The sequence below is a fragment of the Elephantulus edwardii genome, unplaced genomic scaffold (assembly GCF_000299155.1).
Source record: "Elephantulus edwardii isolate Elephantulus edwardi_28Jun2011 unplaced genomic scaffold, EleEdw1.0 scaffold00160, whole genome shotgun sequence".
NCBI classification, from domain to species: Eukaryota; Metazoa; Chordata; class Mammalia; order Macroscelidea; family Macroscelididae; genus Elephantulus; species Elephantulus edwardii.
In genome coordinates, this window is record NW_006399910.1 from 1,849,505 (window position 1) to 1,868,570 (window position 19,066).

Sequence of the window (19,066 nt, forward strand, 5' to 3'; positions counted from 1 at the left end):
TAATTTTATAACACCCATAGTTTGGCCAGTCTGATGAATGAGATCTCTAATAGTAATTTGTATAGTTCTTTCTATACAAGTATACTTCAAGAAAAATATCTGTGTAAGAACACAGAAAACTAAATATATGCTTTAAAATGTGCTTTTTGTTGTTGGTATGTGCCTTGAGTAGGAAACAATTCATAGCTGATCCTCCAGTAGATTTTTAGAGGCAGTACATTTCATGTAGATAAATTGCCTTTCTCTCATGGGCCAGCTGTTGGACTTGAACCACAAGCCTTTTAATTGACAGCCCAACTACTTAACACACTTGACCACCAGAGTTTTAAAAGGTAATGAGTACATATTTAACTGTAGAAACATGGTTATTGCTTTAAAAATTAAAAATTTCTTGGTTGTTCTTATCCTTTTCTTATAACAGGTCACTTCTTAATGTGCTTGTCACTCTTCCATTTCAGATTTTGCTTAAATGTAAGTTCAACACTGCTCAGTGAAAGTTTTGGTTTGCTAACCTTCACTGGCTGAGAGCAGAGAGTACCAGAGGAATGTCTATCTGTGTTTCATTGACTATACAAAGACTTTTGACTGTTTGGATCACAATAAATTGCGACTGATTCTGAGAAGAATGGGAATCCCAGACACTTGATTATGTTTATGTGAAACCTATACTTGGACCAGGAGACAGTCATCAGAACAGAGCAAGAAAACACTACATGGTTCAAAATTGGGAAGGATGCACACCTGGGATGTGTCCCATCTCCATACCTTTTCAATCTATATGCAGAATAGTTTATCTGGGAATTTGGGTTCTGTGAGGAGAACTGTGGCATCAGGATTGGAGGAAGACTCATCAACAATCTGCATTATGCAGTAAAATAACTCTGCTTGCTGAAATTTAGGAGGAGCCATGATGTCAGTCTGGAGACTAAGGTGCACTTGATTCAGGCCATAGTCATTGCAATTACTTGTCATGCATCAGAAAGCTGGACAATGACTAGAAATGATAGAAGGAGAATTTATGCCTTTGAGCTGTGGTGATGGAGAAGAGTATTGAATATACCATGGACTGCTAAGAGAACAAACAAGGTTCATCTTAGAGAAGGTGAGACTAGGCTGCTCCTTGGAGGCAAGGATTCTGAAGCTTCGTCAGACACATTTTGGATATGTTGCAAAGGAGATCAGTTCTTGGAGAGGGACATCATGCTTGGAAGGGTGCAGGGTCAGAACAGGAGAGGAAGATCCTCGATGAGATGAATTGCATCAGTGACTGGCGAAATAGGGGTGAGTGTGTCAGAGACAGTAGGACTGATGCAGGATAGAGCAGTGTATAGGGCTGTTGTATGTAGGGTCACTATGGATCTCAGGTGACTCCATGGCACATAACAACAACAACAACCACCTTCACTGGTGTAAAAGAGTATAGGTAAAGTGGAGACTGTTAAGTCTGATCTCTATGAACTTCATAAAGGAGAACAATAGTGATCAGCAAAATCCATAATACAGATCCAGTATCTGTAGGTCAAGAATGATCCGTCTGGCAATCTCTGGTGGCCTAGTGGCAAGAAGCTTCACTGCAATCCCAGAGGCACATGGTTCAAATCCACCAGATGCTCTGCTGAAGAAGGAGGGACAAGCTCCTCCTGTACCAGTCAGATCCGATTTGACGGAGCACACACAAAAATAATAATAAAATAAAAATTAATAAATAAATTAAAAAAAAAGAATGATCCATCTACCTCTATCAATTCCAGCTGCAGTGGTACTGCTTTCCTACTAGGTCCCAAATTCTTTGCATCACACAGACCTCACAGAACAATAGTTAAGGTGGTGGAGTTTATTGAGGAAGTTAACAAGTATCAATTCCTGTTGGTAGCAGAATATAATTCTTACTACAGACTTTCTTTTCAAACAAGTATGCTCACAGGCCCTTCATTCTTCAGCCCCATGGCTTTAGTCCTGTATTACAAAGCTCTTAGTCCTAAAAATCATATTGTCTTCCTCCAGTCTTCCAACTTGGGTGAAGGCTCTTGGCTCTGGCTCCATGGGACAGCACTCCCAACAGCTATTTCATGTCCACTGTGGCTTTTGTTCCCTTTCTACACAGGAATCCCTGGTCCTTACTACATTCTCTGTTTCTTCTCCGTCCATGTTGATAGTGAAATTTTCACCTGGTACTGCTAAGCCTGCTCAATTTAAACCTCAAAGGTTGGGGAAAAGTACAACCAGTTCCATAATAAGTCATTTACTCACATGATTTACATATTTATACCTTTTGTGAAAGTTAAAGACAAAGAGCATGGAAAGCATTTGAGATGTATACTTAAAATGAAAGATTTTTCATATCAGTGTGTGGTAAGTAGATTTCTTCAATAGTAGTATTGCAGATTATGCCCTTTATTACACTCCTAGCAAAACAAAGATATTTAAATATTTAGTTTCTATTCCTTCAATATCTGCAGTTACTATATCCTTTCTGGGAAGCATATCCCATACTATTAAAACAAATGTTAAGAAGAAATGAACATTTTGGGGGCTTAACATTAGAAAGTAACACACGTGCCCCAACTTCTGGTGATGGTGCAAACAGTTCCTTTTGTCTACCTTTCACTTCCACTTAGTGCACACTGAATCCATCTCAGGCAGGGTTTATATAGACCCATTCTATGATTTTCCTGTCATATTTCCTCTGCTTGGAGGCTTCTTTACCTTCCTGCCCTTTTCATAGTGTTCTGTCTCCTGTAATTCTGTAATCTGAGTAGAGTCTTTTGGTCAAAATAGTGTTTCTGTCCATGAAAGCGTAGAAGTGAGAATAATAATAAAATTATCCATGTTGATAATTTGACTGGTCTGAGGAGCTGAAAAAAATTTTGTTTTAGAAAAGTGAAATGTTGAAAAGTCCACCTGATGAAGTTTACCAGCCTTTGGCATATGAACAAGTAAAATAAATCAAATCAAATCTATTTCTACAATTTGATTAGATTCACAGTGGCCTCACTTGCTAAAGAAAAGATATGAGCTTTTGGCTGATTCTGAGCTGTCTAACTTTCCTCATTGCTTTTGAGTCAGAACCAACATATAGCTGACCCTTCACTGAATTTCGGAGACTCTAAGTGACTTAGGAGAAGATTGCCCATGTTTCTCTGGTTGAGCACCTGGTAAATTCAAACAGGTAGAGAAGTCTAGCCTTTAGGCTAGCAGCACAATCCCTGATGGCCTAGGCAGTTAGAACTCCTCAAACCAACTAACGTTGAGTCAATTCCACCTCACAACAACTTTCCATAGTTTTCAAGGTTGTAATTATGGTTTTTTTTTAGATTTTCATTAATGATATTTTAAAAAAGAATATTTACTGATATAATTAGTTTCATTTACATTAAATTTTGTTCATATATATTGTGATTATCCACCCTTTTCAGTCATTTTACTAATAACTTCCTTCATGGAACCGTGTAAGCCAGTTTAATGTCTCATACCTTAATATTCCCCTTTTAGGTAACCAATTTCTGATTTGCCCATTCCTATCAAACCAGTACCTACCCTGAGGGAACAAGTATATCTTTTTTGTTGAAGAATCCTCTGTTTAACTTGGCGACTTTGAACATCTAAATCCTCAAACAAAGTCCAGTCCAGAGTATGCCATCAAGTTGCAGTCGTCCACCCTAGTTCATCTTGTTGGGTTCTGGTCAACCCATCTTCAGCTCAAGGCTGTAAATCTTTATAGAATGATACTGTCCCATCTTTCCTACGTATAGTGGTTGATAGATTTGAACTAGTAACCTTACAGTTAGCAGCATAGCATATGTCACCACAGCTAGATTAATATAAGCTGTCCACATCAATTAGCAAGGCATTATTATCCTAACAGAGTCTAAGTCACATTTTTTGTTTTCTCTGTTTTCCCAACAATCTCTATTTGTATTGATAAGGCCCAGAGTTCCACAAAGACTAAAACCAGGTGGATTGACACAGTGACTCCTGCAGTGGACTCTCATGTATCAGGAAGTGTGAGGACGGCGCAGGTTATAAAAGGGGTCAGATCTTTTGTTCATTGTGTTGCTATAAGTCAGGCTTAATTTGACGGCACCTAACAACATCAACAATTATTATTAAATAGGAAATTCTAGTAGTGTAGTCCATAGGCTGGAGTTCTGGTAACCCAAAGGCCAGGCTTCTCTGGTAGATTAAATACACAAATGGCTCCACAGAAGAAAGATTTATGGTCTCTTTCTACGTGATATACAACCTCAGAACCCAAGTCCACGTCAGTTGTGACTTAATTGCAGTGATTTCTTTTGAAATTATTAAATTGTACCATGATAGTTTAGGAATTTCAATGCTTTATGTTTCCAATCACTAAGATCTTATAGTGAAACTGTCTTCAGTTTAAATTTTTCTATTCCTTCCTGAGTGTCTATAAAATTGACATTTGTCAGCAAAATTGACAATAATTTATACAGCATATGCTGGTGGTCCTTCAACTTTTCACCTTCTAAATGTTATTAGTGAGTCTGTTTTTATTGTCCCTTCCTATCTTACCATTTTTCTATTTTTTGTTTTCTCTGGACTGGTATGATCCAGATCCATCATAGTTTATGATCCATTCAGAGTTTATTTATAACTTGTATTATTTTCAAATAGGATCCAAAAATCCAAAGTTAGAAGTGAAAATACCAATAAATTTGACTGAATTGACATTTAAAATCTCTTTTCTAAAACCACCATAAACAAGGTTAAAAATTAAATGTCAGAGTAGGAAATAATTTGCAAAAGTTTGTTAGTTAAAACAGTTGAAGATCTACTATAAATCAAAAAGAAAAAGAGAAACAATGATGTAGAAAAGATGAATAGACAAATCATATAAGAAAACATACAAACACAATATATGAAATGTTGCTCAATTCCCCTAGTAATTAGAGCTTTACAAATTACAACAAAATAAAATATCTTTTTGTTCCATTGTATTAGAAAAATTACTGAAGTTCAGTATTAATATAATGATAAGTATATGGTAAAATAATTCAGATATGTATTCCTGATTATACAAATAATTTTTTACAACAGAAGATTAGTTAGTGGGCAATTTTGACAATATCTCTGGGAAAAATGAATTTATATGCCATGTAAACATAATAAAACATGTAAATATGTGTAAAAGTGCAAGACTAAATAACGTGCATTTCCACTTTTTTAAAGCGATTTACTGGAAGTACCATGTAGTAATGAAAGAGAAGGGGAAGCTATATTGAAGACATTGCTGAAAAATAAGGCCCTAGGAATCAATGGGATATCTATTGACTTGTTTCAAATAATAGATGCAGCTTTGGATGCACACCGTCATCTATGCCAAAAAATTTGGAGGACAGCTATTTTGCCAGTGAATTAGAAGAGATCTGTATTTATTCCCATTCCCAGGAAAAGTCATCCAACAGAATGTGGAAACTATTAAACAATATCATTAATATCACATGCAAGCAAAACACTGCTGAAGATCATTCAAAACCAGCTAGTACAGCGCATAGATAGGGAACTGCCTGAAGATCAAGCAGGCCTTAGAAGAGACTGTGACACAAGTGATATCATTGCTGATATCAGATAAATCCTGGCTGAAATGAAAGAACACCAGAAAAATGTCTATTTGCACTTTGTAGACTCTGCAAAAGTATTTTTTTGTTTTTGTTTTTTTCAACCCTCATTGCATACTCCTACGATGAAAATAATGCCCTAAAATATAATACTTTTAGACTATTCTCTCCCCCAGAGACTTCAATGCCGTAAACATATTTCATCCAATTTTTTGCAAAAGTATTTTACTGTGTGTATGTATCATGAAAAGTGGCTGACATTGAGAAGAATGGGAGCCCAGAGCTCTTAATTGTGCTCATGCAAAACCCATGCCTGGACCAAGAGGCTGTTGTAAGAACAGAGCAGGGAAATAATGCATGGTTTAAAGTTAAAAAGGGAGTATGTCAGGGTTTTGTTCTCTCTCCACACATATTCAATCTGTATGCTGAGCAAATTATTTGAGAAGCTAGACTCTCTGAAGAGAAATGTGGCATCAAAATTAGAGGAAGACTCACAAATAACCTGTACTATGCAGATGACACAACCTTGCTTGTTGAAAATGAGGAGAATATGAATTACTTGTTGCAGAAGATCAAGGAATACAACCTCTAATATGGATTTCATCTGAATGTGAAGAAAACAAAAATTCTAACCACTACTGATAGGCAACATCATGAGAAAGGAGAACAGATTGAAACTGTCAACAGTTTCATCTTGCTTGAATCCATAATTAACACCCTTGGTACCAGAAGTCAAAAAATAAGGAGAAATATTGCACTGGGAAAGTCTGCAGTTAGAGACCTTTCCAAATTATTGAGGAATAATGATGCCAGTTTGAGGAGTAAGTTGCATCTGATTCAGGCCATGTTGTTGTTGTTATGTGCCTTCGAGTTGCTTGCGACTCATAGTGACCCTGTGTAAAATAGCCCTAAACTCTGCCCTGTCCTGTGCCAATCGTACCATCTCTGATACACCCATCCTGATTACCCCAGTCACTGCATCAATCTACCTCATAGAGGGCCTTCCCCTCCTGCTCTGTCCCTCCACCTGACCAAGCATGATATCCCTCTCCACGGACCGGTCTCTCTTTACAACATGTCCAAAGTATGTTAGAGGGAGTCTCAGAATCCTTGCCTCCAAGGAGCTGCCCAGTTTAAACCTTTCCAGGATGAATCTGTTTGTTTTTCTAGCAGCCCATGGTATCCTCAATACTCTTCTCCAGCACCATAATCTTCTCCCCCCCCCATTTACTATGCATATGAAAGCTGAACAACTGATAAGAATGAGGGAAGAATTGATGTCTTTGAGGTGTGTTGTTGAAGAAGAGTACTGAACGTTCCATGGACTGCCAAAAGAACAAAAAAGTATGTCTGGGAGACAGTGCATCCAGAGTGCTCTTTGGATGAGGCTTCACGTCTCATATTAAGAAGGGCCATTGGTTGGAGAGGGACATGGTGCTAGGAAGGGTGGAGGGTCTGTGAAGGAGAGAAAGACCCTCGACCAGATGGATTGACACAACAGCTGCCACAATGGACTAATGTGTCAGGAAGTGTGAAGATTGCACAGGACAGGGGTAAGATCTGTTGTTCATAGGGTCTCTATGAATCATACTCAACACCTAATAACAGCAGCAACAAGTGATTTATGTAGTTAAACTTCTTTAATATAAGGGTCTTATGAGGTAATTTCAACTACTATCCTAATTTGATAAATTCAAGATCTCAGAATTGAATCCAGCTAAAATTATGACTCCAGAAACTTGATGATAAAAGGTAAATTAGCCTGGTTGTGTAACTATCGCCCATTGTAGAGCTTGTGATCAGTGCTGTTTGCTGGGTCGAGGAGGAACAGGTAGATAGATGATCCAGGCTCAGCCATGAAAGCATCCTTTTTTGACAGGAGAAAAGGATGAAGTAGGTTATAAATCCTTATGCAAGCATTTTGGCTGTCTCAATGAAGAAGGCAGGAGCAAATGCCACCACTTAGCATGGTGACAGGCTTATAATGCATAATGCATGAGAACATAGCTCCATGGGAGAAGTGGTGCAGTGGTAGGTGCAAGCGTACACTGCCGATTGTCAGACCTGAGGGTATCCCCGTGCAGGAGTGCGTGCTGCTGGTCATCTGGAAAGTCTAGCAGTGGTTGACACAAATCCATGCTGCTAACCATGTGGGTGGTGGGTATACAAAGCATAGATTTCTATGAGCTCAATCTCTCTGTTCCTGAAGAATGGAGTGATATAATGTGCAAGCAATTGTCAGGTCAGTGAAAAAGTGGGTGGAACACACAATCCATTTAAGTGTGTACTGCTAGTTTTTAGAGAAATGGGAATAAGTGCTCAAGCATTTCAGTTTTCTTTTTATTAAGATTTCTAATTCTTAACTGAGTTTTGTTCTTTTGCTATTGATTTTTATTGATGCTTTATTTCTGAGCATTATTATTAATACTTTTGAAAAACATTGTTTTCAATGGATGTATTTGAGTCTACTGTAACTTATGTTGAACCCATGAACAACATATCTGAACTTTGTCCTATCTGCACCATCCTTATGGTATCTGTGATGCTCAAGGTCATTGGTAAAGCCACTGCTTCAGCCTATTTTGTTAAAGACCTTCTTCTCTTTCTCATACCCTCTACTTTCCCAGCATGATCTTTCTCTCCAAGGACTGAGTTCTTCTGAAAATATGCCCAAAGTAAATGAGGCCAAATTTCACCATTCTTGTCTCTAAAGAGCACTCTGTTTACAGATTTGTTCTTTTGAAAGTCCATGGTGTATTCAATACTCCGCACCAACACCACAATTCTAGATCTATATTTCGATCTTTCTTCTTCATTTGACCAACTTTCTGATACGTAGAAAGCAATAAAAAGCACTGTGTCTTGAATAAGGTTAAATTTAGACTTAAATTTACACTCTTACTAGTTAGAAATAGGGAGAAGTTTTGAGCAGCAGATTTTCCTAACACATCATATCTTTTCATTTTATGTCTGCTTAGTGTTTATTGTGCATTCAAGTAAAATGAAATCCCTGGGAATTTCCATTTTTTCCTCCATCTATCATGAGAAGGAACTCATATTGAAGACTACAGTTGATACTCTGCAGTAAGTGGTTAATTTTTCCTCTCTCTTTTTAAGATTATAGAATCTTCATAACAATTTGTAAATCAGTATTTTTTCAATCCTGATGCCACATTCTTTTCTCTATCCTCCAGTTTCTCAAATAATTTCTTAAGCTTACGGATTGAATATCATTGTTGCTAAGTGCTGTTGAATCAACTATGATTCGTACAGCTATATGTATTCTTTCTTCTCTTGATACTTCTGCATCATGTAAGATTTTGCCCATAGAAATCTTTAGTGTTGCAGCTTGAGACTCAAATTTGTTCTTGAGTTCTTTCAGCTTGAGAAATGCTTAGTGTTCTTTCCTTTTAATTTTCTAACTCCAGTTTCCAGTATATAATTTATGGTAACAATTTTCTTTGTCTTCTCAAGCCGTCCTTTGGAATTTTCTATTTACTTCTCTTATCTCCACATTCCTTACCTTGTTCTGACTTCTTTCCCTTTGAAAGCAAGTTTCAGAGTATTTTCTGATACCTATTTTTTTTCCTTTTCTTTTTACCTTGTCTTTAAGAATGATGTTTTGCTTTCTTCATGGATTATGTCCTTAATATTATTCCACAAATGGTATGGTCTTCTAATCACTTGTGTTCAATGTGTCTAATCTATTCTTAAAATGTTTTTTTTCTATAATTATATTTTATTAATTTTCATAAACATTTACAGAGATTTTGGACTTCCACTCATTCATTGTTGCACTATTCTCTCTACCCTCCTCCCAGTTTGTTCTTGTCCAAATGCCACAGTGCTTGTCAAAGCCGGTTCTGATTAATCTTCTTTGTCAGTGTGTCCTTTGCCATTCCCTATCACTCCTCCCTGAGAGAGACTTCACCCTGAGTCATAAGGAAAAGGGGATGGCGTATTCTCTTAGCTACTTCCTGCTGAAAAGGGACGCTGTGGGTTTCAGTTGGGATTCACTCAAGATTTTTTTTTCACATGGTTTTGGTTTAATTTTCTCAATCTTCAGTTTGAATTGTTTATGACTAGTTGATGATCTGTTCCACAATCAAACCCTGGCCTGGTTTCAATTACTGATATTGAGATTCTCCATCAATTCCTTCTGTTGCTGTGCTCAGTCAGGTTCCTATGAAATCCATCAGGAGAAGCTCATGTGTATAGTCATAATTTATGTTTTCTAAAAAAAATTTGCAATGTATATTCATTGTACAAAAGTCTATCATTTAATTTCCAGACTCATTTCTGTCTCCAAGGCCATATTTACGATCTAGTCCTCCTTTGTTTCAACATTCCAGTCACCAATTAATGAAACTTGGTAGCACATTCTGTCAAGACTGAAAGGTGATAGAAATCCTCATTTTTTCATCTTAAGTTTTAGTGGTTAATGTGTATATTTTAATATTGGTTATATTAACAAGACTTTTTTGTATGTGTATGGATAAAATCCCATTACTCACAGCACAGTACTTTAGCATAGCTTTTGAAACATTCTTTTAAAAGATGAGTGCCCCACCATTGCTTTTCAATTAGTAATTTTCTGAAATTGAATGTATTTGAAAGAGGCTGTGAAACTAGGGATATCACTGATGATGTCAGATGTACCTTGGCTGAAAATGGCTACTTACAGGAAGATATTTACTTACATTTTATGGACTACAGAAAGGCATTTGATTCCATGAGTTATAATAAATTTTGGATAACATTGAGAAGAGTGGGAATCCTAGGACAGTTAATTGTAATAATGTAAAACCTGTGCATAGAAAAAGAAGTAGTTGTATGAACAGAATAAGGGGACACTGTGTGGTTAAAATAAAAGAAAAAATGGTGCTGTGTGTCAAGGTTATAGTCTTTCTCCACTGCTATCAATAGGTATGCTGGGAAAATAAGTTGAGAAAATGGATGATAGGAAAAAGAACATGCCAGGATTCTGAGGAAGGATTTGAGGAAGTTTGATAAATAACTTGTATTATGCTGATGAGATAACTTGGCTTGAAAAACATGGAGCAGACTCTAAGCATTTGCTGCAGAATACCAAGAACTATAGATTTCAACATGGCCGATATTTAACCATTAAGTAAACAAAAATCTTCACTATGGACCTATGGCTAACATCACGATGTATGGAAGAAAGATTGAAATTGGTAAGGACTTAATTTTACTCAAATACACAATCAACTTTCATGGTAGCAGGAACAAAAAAATCAAAGGGAATTTCTTGCACTGGAGAAATCTCCTGTCAAGAATTTTGGTATCATGGCTGTAACAATGGGCATGAGAGTACCGGAAATCATGAGGATGACACACAATAGGTCAAGGTTCAAATCTGTTGTTCATAGGGTTGCTATGAGTCATAGTCAATTCAGTGGCATTTAACAACAGCAACAAGCTGTCAAGGGCCTATTTATAGTGCTAAAGAGCAAAAAATGTTAAATGCTAGGCTGTGCCTGATACAAGCCATGGTATTTTTAATTGCTTCACATGCATGAGAAATTTGGACAATGATTAAAAAAATGCTGTGCATTTGCAGTGTTGACAAAGAGCACTGAGTATTCCATGGGTTGTCTTGGATGAAGTGGGATTAGGATGCTACTTAGATGCCAGGATGGTGCAACTTCCTCTCTTCCTCTCACATATTTTGGGTATGTTTACAGGAGGAGCCCATTCTTGGAAAAGACATCATATTGGGAAAGATAGAAGGTCCGCAAAAGAGAAGAAAATCTTCAATGAAATGAATTGACACAGTGACTGTAACAATGGACTCCAGTGTGTTGGAGATCATGGAGATGCAGCAGGATCAGGTAAATGAGGAATCTATTCTTTACAGGTTTGCTATAAGTTATAGCTTACTCAGTGGCACCTAACAACAATGGTAACATGAGTAATTAATTTAATGTTCTACACACCTCATCTGGCTGACATTGAACCTTTTCACTGTCTTTTTTAGTTGCATGTAGTAGATTTGATTCCTGTGGTTTCCATCAGAAAAATTTTGGTGGCCTAGTCAGTAGGATGTTTCTCTAATAATCCTGAGACTGCACTTCTCTAACAGAATTTACCACCCACTCCTTAGGAGAAAGATGGGAAATAATATCCCTCTACCAGGAAGCCAATTATGAGTTTGTTCAGACTTCATGGCAATATTTGTGGATTTTATTTTATGTTTAAGTATTTCCTCAGTCAAGGACTTTGTGTACAGTCATCATTTATGTTTTTTAAAAAAGGAATTTATAATAAAAAAAAATCAGTGTTTGTACAGACTTTATTGTGCAATCTGTTGCCTCATTTCTGTCATTAATTATCAATTTTCCAAGTAATAATCCTTCTTCTTTGTGTATTAGACAATGTATACACCTTTTGTATTCTAGTAACAGTATTATTATTACTGACTTGCTAGCATATATTATCAATGTCATACTACAGTATTTAGTAGAAATTCTCAGTTTCTTCCTCTTTTAACTTTAGAGTTAGATGAGTATACTTTAATAACTGTTGCTGTTGTTGTGTGCCATCAAATCAGAACTAACTCATAGTGAGTTTTTAGAGCAGTGAATTTCATGGGAAGAAATTGTCCATTTTTCTACTGTGAAGCAGCTGGTGGATCCAAATCTAATGCCTTTGGGTTGGCAGCACAACTCCTTAACACCACCCCATTAATGGTATTTAAGCAGCTCTTTATATATGTATGAATGTTATCCTTTCGCTGACAGCACTGTACTTTAAAATAGATATTGAAATTTTCTTTTTGATAAACATGACGTAATTTTTCTTCAATTTGTCATTGTCACCATGGAACATCGTATGATTATTTGATTGAAAAATAGCTGATGCCTGTTCATTTCAGCTCACTAATACCTAGGATATCATTCTTTTAGTGTTCTATTTTTTGTTTTTTATTCTTTTTTAAAATAATGTTTTTAAAAAATAATGTATACTCATTGACTTACAAAGTTCAAATGCATTGTTTTTCATACCAGATCTTTTCCCCCCTCCTTTACCTACTCCTCCCTCCACCCATCAATTTGCGTGATCCTATGATTTAGCTCCCCTCCCTTCCCCTGCCCACCCTCACCCCTCTGTTCCTACCCTCCCACACTTGGATACTCATACTCATTCTACAATAATGGTTTTAGATAGTATTTTTTTTTTATTGGACTGAGTTATTTCAGTTCACTTATCATAATGTTCTCCAGTTTCTCCCAAGTTAGGTAGCAATTTATAATATCACACAGTAGCAATGATTTTGCTATTTAAATTTTTTAAACTTCTAATTTTCTTAGCTCCATACTTTTGTACATTTCATATTTTAATTATTAATGCATGCTTGCAGCTGTATCTCCTCACTTTGAGTCTTGCCATATCAGCAAATGACGGGTTTTATATGTATGAAAACTTTACTCCATGTGTGTCATTAAGGTGGATTCCATTTGAAGGAGTCAGCTCTTCACTTTTGTTGTATGGTAAGTGACTTCTAATCTGAGGGGCTCATCTTTTGTCATTTTATCTGATCATTTTCTTTTGATATTCATATGACCTTCAGGGGCCCATTATTTTAGAAATGGATAATGAGACCTTCTTAGTCTATAATAAGATTAAGACTTCTGCTCATAAAAGTCCTTCCAGATTAAAAATTGTAGTTTGAATTTTTCTTCAGTGCTTTAAACTTACTGTAAGCAAGAGAAATGTTGAGCATGTTTTTCCCCTTTTAGTTTGTTAACTTCAGGTAGTTGCTCATTTCATTTAAATACTTTGTTTTGTCTTCTAAAATTACTCTTTTTATTCTTCTATTCAATTTCTTATTTAATCATTTTGGTTTAAAGGTAAAGAGCAAATTGTAGAGTATAACCCAACATGTATTTTGGACATTTCTTTCTTTCATTTCTTTCCATGAAAGCCTTTTTATGACTTTGATTTGTTTATGGATGGTAATTTTTATGGGTCAATCCATAGGGCATGGTGTTCAGCATGTCTAATCTATTCTTAAGATGCCTTTATGTTCAAGTGAAAGATACCCAAAATTATAGTTTGACTCCAGTGGTCTTATTTTCATTTTCATGAATAAATTTTTAATAAGATTTCTCTGAGTAATCAAATTGTTGTTAGTTTTCTGTACTGTAGAGTTAGAACTGACCCATAGCGGACCCTCCAGTGGGTTTTCAGAGGCAGTTAATCACATATGAAGAGATTGCACTTCCTTCTGCAAAGCAGCTGGTGGCCTTGAACAACAGCATACCATCAGGATTGTAGCACAGTTTCTTGCAACTAGGCTACCAGAGCTCCCTAATCAAATTAGAAGTACTTTTTATTTTAGTATATTTGAAGGGTTGGGTTTTTTTCTTTACTTGAATTATTTATTTAATAAAGGAACATAAGTAGTAGGGAAAGCAATTTGTTTTATATGACATATGAATTTCATTAATATATTGCAATTGTTGTTGCTATTGCTGCTATTACCTTCAAATCAGAACTGACTCGTAACTGACAATTCAGTGGGTTCTCATAGTCTGCAATTTACACAGGAAGAGATTATCCATCTTTATGCCTGGGAGTAACAGATGTATTCAAAAAAATCTGCCTTTGGGCTGGAAGAGAACTCATTGCTCCTAGGCCATGACATCTCCTCTCCTTTATGAATATAGTTGTTGTTTTGTGTGCCATGGAGTAAGCAGGAATTGCCTCAGAGTTGACCCTCCTGCACATTTTCAAAGGCAATTAAGCTTATGGGAGGAAATTGTTTATTCTCCAGTGGAGTAACACATGGACTCAAACTACATGCCTTTACAATTGCAGTACAGCTCCTTACCACTAGGTCACCAAAACCCTGTGATATCCAAGAGCTGAGTGACTGTGAACAAGTTACTCAACACATTTCAACTTTTCAGATTATGTCTGTAAACTTCAATAATTATGTTTCAGGGTTTCACTGGAGGTCTTTGAAAAATTTCATTGCTCCATATGTTTAGTGAAGAAAATCTCCCTCAAAGCTCAGCTAAGATGTGTAATGTTTATTGAGCGTTTTCCAAAGAATACATGATTTATCATTTTCTTAGAAGGAGTTAAGCAGTCATGGGCTAAGATGACACTATTAGATAATATCCAAAGTACATTGAGAATTTAATCTCACCACTCAAATGTTATGGGAGAAGCAGCAATATTTCTGTGAGTCTGCCAGAAACACAGAATATACTCTAGACCTATTGAATAAGAAGCTACATGGTAATTATTCTGGAGGATTCATAAGAAATTCAGTGTAAAACAGAATGTCCTAGGAGTAGGGATTATAGTCTAGGGAACTCTGAGCTTCTGCAGGCTGTGATAGAAAAACATTAGAAAATGATGAAGAATTAGGAATGGTAGTTACATCACACTGTGCAATTAATGTCACTGAATTGTATGTGTAAAAATATTTCTTTGACCATGAACATGGGTCCTTTAAAATAAGCCAAGTGTTTTCACACTAGAGAAAACTGGAAATCCTTCAGGCTTTTTTTTTTTGTGAGATTATTGCTTTGTTTTTCGTATTTTTGTATGTCATCCTTGTGCAGGGGCCATTCTAATCTACTCTGTACCTTTCCAATTTTATTACACGTGCTACCAAAGCAAGCATTGTTTGTTTCATATTTTTAGATGTAGGAATCTGTGGTTTTGAGGTATGCTTTTGGATCATTTTCAAGAATGTGTGTTTGGAATTAAAGTAAGAAAGAAATGAAGTTACTTTGTTGTATAGTTTTTAGGTTTTTGTTGTTGTCCACAGCAATGTGATGTTGAGCAAAAAACCTGGACTTTGAAAGCAGAATTATTTAGGTTCATATCTACATTTAGACTTTCTGGCTCTGCATTTATTAACTTGTTATTTCTCTATGCATAGTCTTACTTGGATACTGAGATTTATAATACAGAGTCATAAGTTCTCATAAACAAAACAAATTAAATTGTCTGGAATCGTACCTGGCATATTTTGTGAGCTTCATGAATACCAGTTGTTGACTTGTTTTCTGGCAATGGCCAGCCCAGACTCTGTCCAGGGTGCCCTGTGTACTGTTTACAAACAGTTCCTGGAAGAACAAATCCCTCCCTATGCCTTCTTATCTCTCCTTATCATGTTAAAGCTCGCCCTTTCACATTTTATTGAATATGTTTTTAATGTCTGTCTCCCTCACCTCCTGTGAGTGCCTTAAATTTAGTGTCTGTGTTTTATTCATCTCCACAACCCAGTGGTTCCCACAGAGCTTGGTAATAATGCTCATCCACAAATGTCAATGAGTTCAGTGCATCAACGGGTTATGAAGACTGAGCAAAGCTATAGGATAGCTTTACAGTACAACCAAAATAAATTGAGATCAAGTTAACACAAACCAGAGAAACACTTATGAGCACTCTGTCAAGAGCTCTTGATTGCCATAAGGACTGTAGAGAAGACACGACTGATTTTTTTAAAAAATGAGGGCAAAAAAGACCACAAACAGTAAAGTGAGGCTATCTGTGGTATGTGATTAAAGAGAACAAATTTAGCATTCTCTCCAGATGGTGCTGGAGCCAATTCAAGTAAAATCGGGGACAAAAAGCTCTCTCTCTCTTTTTAAACAAGGTTGTGTAGGTCTTTATACTTGATACATGACAGCAGCCCCTTAGGAACCAAGTTTTTTTTAAAAAAAAAATCAAGGTAAAGGCTGTTTTTCTTTCTGAAGTCTTTTGAGACCTCATCTTCCACTAGAATATCAACTAAGTACCTTTATCCAGCAAAACCCCAAATCCATTAAGCCTCAAGCAATCCCATCGCCTCCACGAAGTCACATTCTCAGATAACAAAAACAGCTGTTGCACACCCATCAGCACAATACGGATCAAAAATCTGGCAGATTTCCCTCACATACCATCTAAGCTAAATGAATGCCCTTAGCATCCCTGAACTGTATGCCTTTCTCTCCTGTGAGTTGGCGACCAGCCACAGCTATGCTATTTCAACCAGCCTCAGCAGAAATGTTTCTTAGGCTTCAGAGAGGTCCACTAATTCTCATCACCATCAGGCTTACCTGACAAACTCTCAAATTCAGAACACTTCCCATGTTCCTGTTAGACTTGGTCTTTTGTGTACTTTTCCTTTATCGGAACTGGCAACATGAAGCTATTTAAACCCAGCTCCATCTGTCACAGTCAGGTCCCGCAGGTAGAGTGTCCTGTTTGATTTCAGATTATCATTTGTTGTGCTGTCAAGAAGGGCTTGGGGGAGGAAGGAAAAAACCAAAACAAAACAGCACCTTGTGTTCAAATTGGTTTTTGTTAAAATGCACAAAGAACTTATTTGCAACTTTGACCATAACTGTGATCTATGCACCTAATGTTTCTCTACATTGTAACAGGTTCTGTGACATTGGCATTCAAAAGCTGTCCCCAAAAGAACTATCTACAATATAGAACCAACCTTACCTTTGAGTTTTGGAGCCCACTTTGGGTCTTTCCTCATTTGCAAATCAGCCCCTAAAGAGTAAAACTTATACTTAATGGGCAAAGGAATGAGTCTAAACAGAACTCTTTTTTAGGTCTAACTGAGAGGAAGCATAGCACAAAATTGGTACAGTACAAAAGAGCTGGAATTGATGACTTATAAATTATGGATTTTGTTCTGTACCAAAGTAGGGCAATGCTGTTATAATACTGATCTTCAAGTTACTTATAATTATAAGACTTTGTATAAAAGATATACTTTCCACAATTAGAAATAGAATTATATTGTTGTAGTTTTTTTTAGGTGCCACTGAATCAGCTACAATTCTTAGTGAATGAACCTTGTCCAGTCCCCAATATCTCTGTCATGCTTAAGACCGTTATTACAGTTACTGGGTTAATGTGTATTATTGCATATCACTGAGGCTCTTCCTATCTTTCTCTGATCATCCACCATTCCCAGGGTGGTATCCATTTTGACACTGGCCTTTTTAGACCACATGTCCAATGTGTATGAAACTAAGTTTCACTATTCTTGCTTCTGAAGAGCATCCTGGTTGCATGTCCTCTGAGAGCCTTGTTCATTCTTTTGACAGTCTCTATACTCTTCCACAACTCAAAACCACAGCTCAAAACCACAGAGGAATAGATACTTTTTTATTCTTATTCATTGTTCAACTTTCAGATCCGGAGGAAGCAACTGAAAACTTTCCTCAAATGTATCTTGATCTTTAAACATACATTCTTCTCCTTTAGCACTTTCAAGAGGTCCTTGATGATGTATTTTCTGAATGCAACATGTTTTTTAATTTCTTGCCTGCTGTTACCGTTGGTTTTGGTTGTGGATCCAAATTAAATTAAATCATTGACAACTCCAATCTTTTCTTCATCTATTATGATGTTGCATATTGGTCAAGGGGGTAAGCATTCTTCTTTGCTTCATGTTGCTATACAATCCACATTAAAGCCTGTTGTATTTGATCTTATTATGTGTTCAATATCTTCAAGCAAGGCTATGTCATCTACAATAAAACAGATTGCTGATGAGTCTTCCTCCAATCCTGATGCCACTTTCTTCTTCATAAAGTCCAGATTCTTGAATACTTTACTCAGCAAATGGATTGAATAGGTACAGAAAAAGGACACAACCTGACGCATACCTTTGCTGATCTTAAATCATGAAGTGCTCCTTTGTTCTGTCCAGACAACAGCTTTTTTTATCTAGGCATAGGTTTCTCATGAGCAAAATTACGTGACCCAGGATTCTCATCATCTAAATTTTATCCATAATATATTATGATTAATGTAACCGAATGCCTTACATAATCATAAAAGCACAAGTAAACATTTCTTGGTATCCTCTGCTTTCAGTCAAGATCCATCTGACACCAGCAATGATGTTACTAGTGCGACAGTCTTTTCTGAATCCAGACTGAAGTTCTCTGTTAATGTACTATTTTAGCCAGTTCCCTATAATCTTTATAAAATTTTATTTGCATATAATATCAAGATAGAATTGTAGTATTTTATAATTACTGAAGATCAAGAATGAGCACAAGGTGCTAAGTCCTGTGAGATATTTCTTTATCAAGAAAATGCCTTTTCATTGTCCAGAAAACAATAAACATCCTGTCAATAATAACTTCTTTCAGTAAAGATCCATCTGACATCAGCAATGATATACTTGGTAGATATTCTCTTCTTTCAGCTAAGATCCATATAACATCAGCAATGACAGCATCCTCTAAATCTGCCTTGACTGTCTGAAAGTTCTGTCAGTATATTGTTCTAGCCATTTCTAAATAATCTTTAATAAGATTTTTCTTACATATGATATCAATTATATTTTTCCACAATTTCCACATTCTGTTGGATCATCTTTACTGGATATAGGACAAATATGGATCTCTTCCAGTCAGTTGGCCAGGTAGCTGTCCTCCAGATTTCTTGGGATAACCCAGTAAGCACGTCTAGGTTTCTATCTG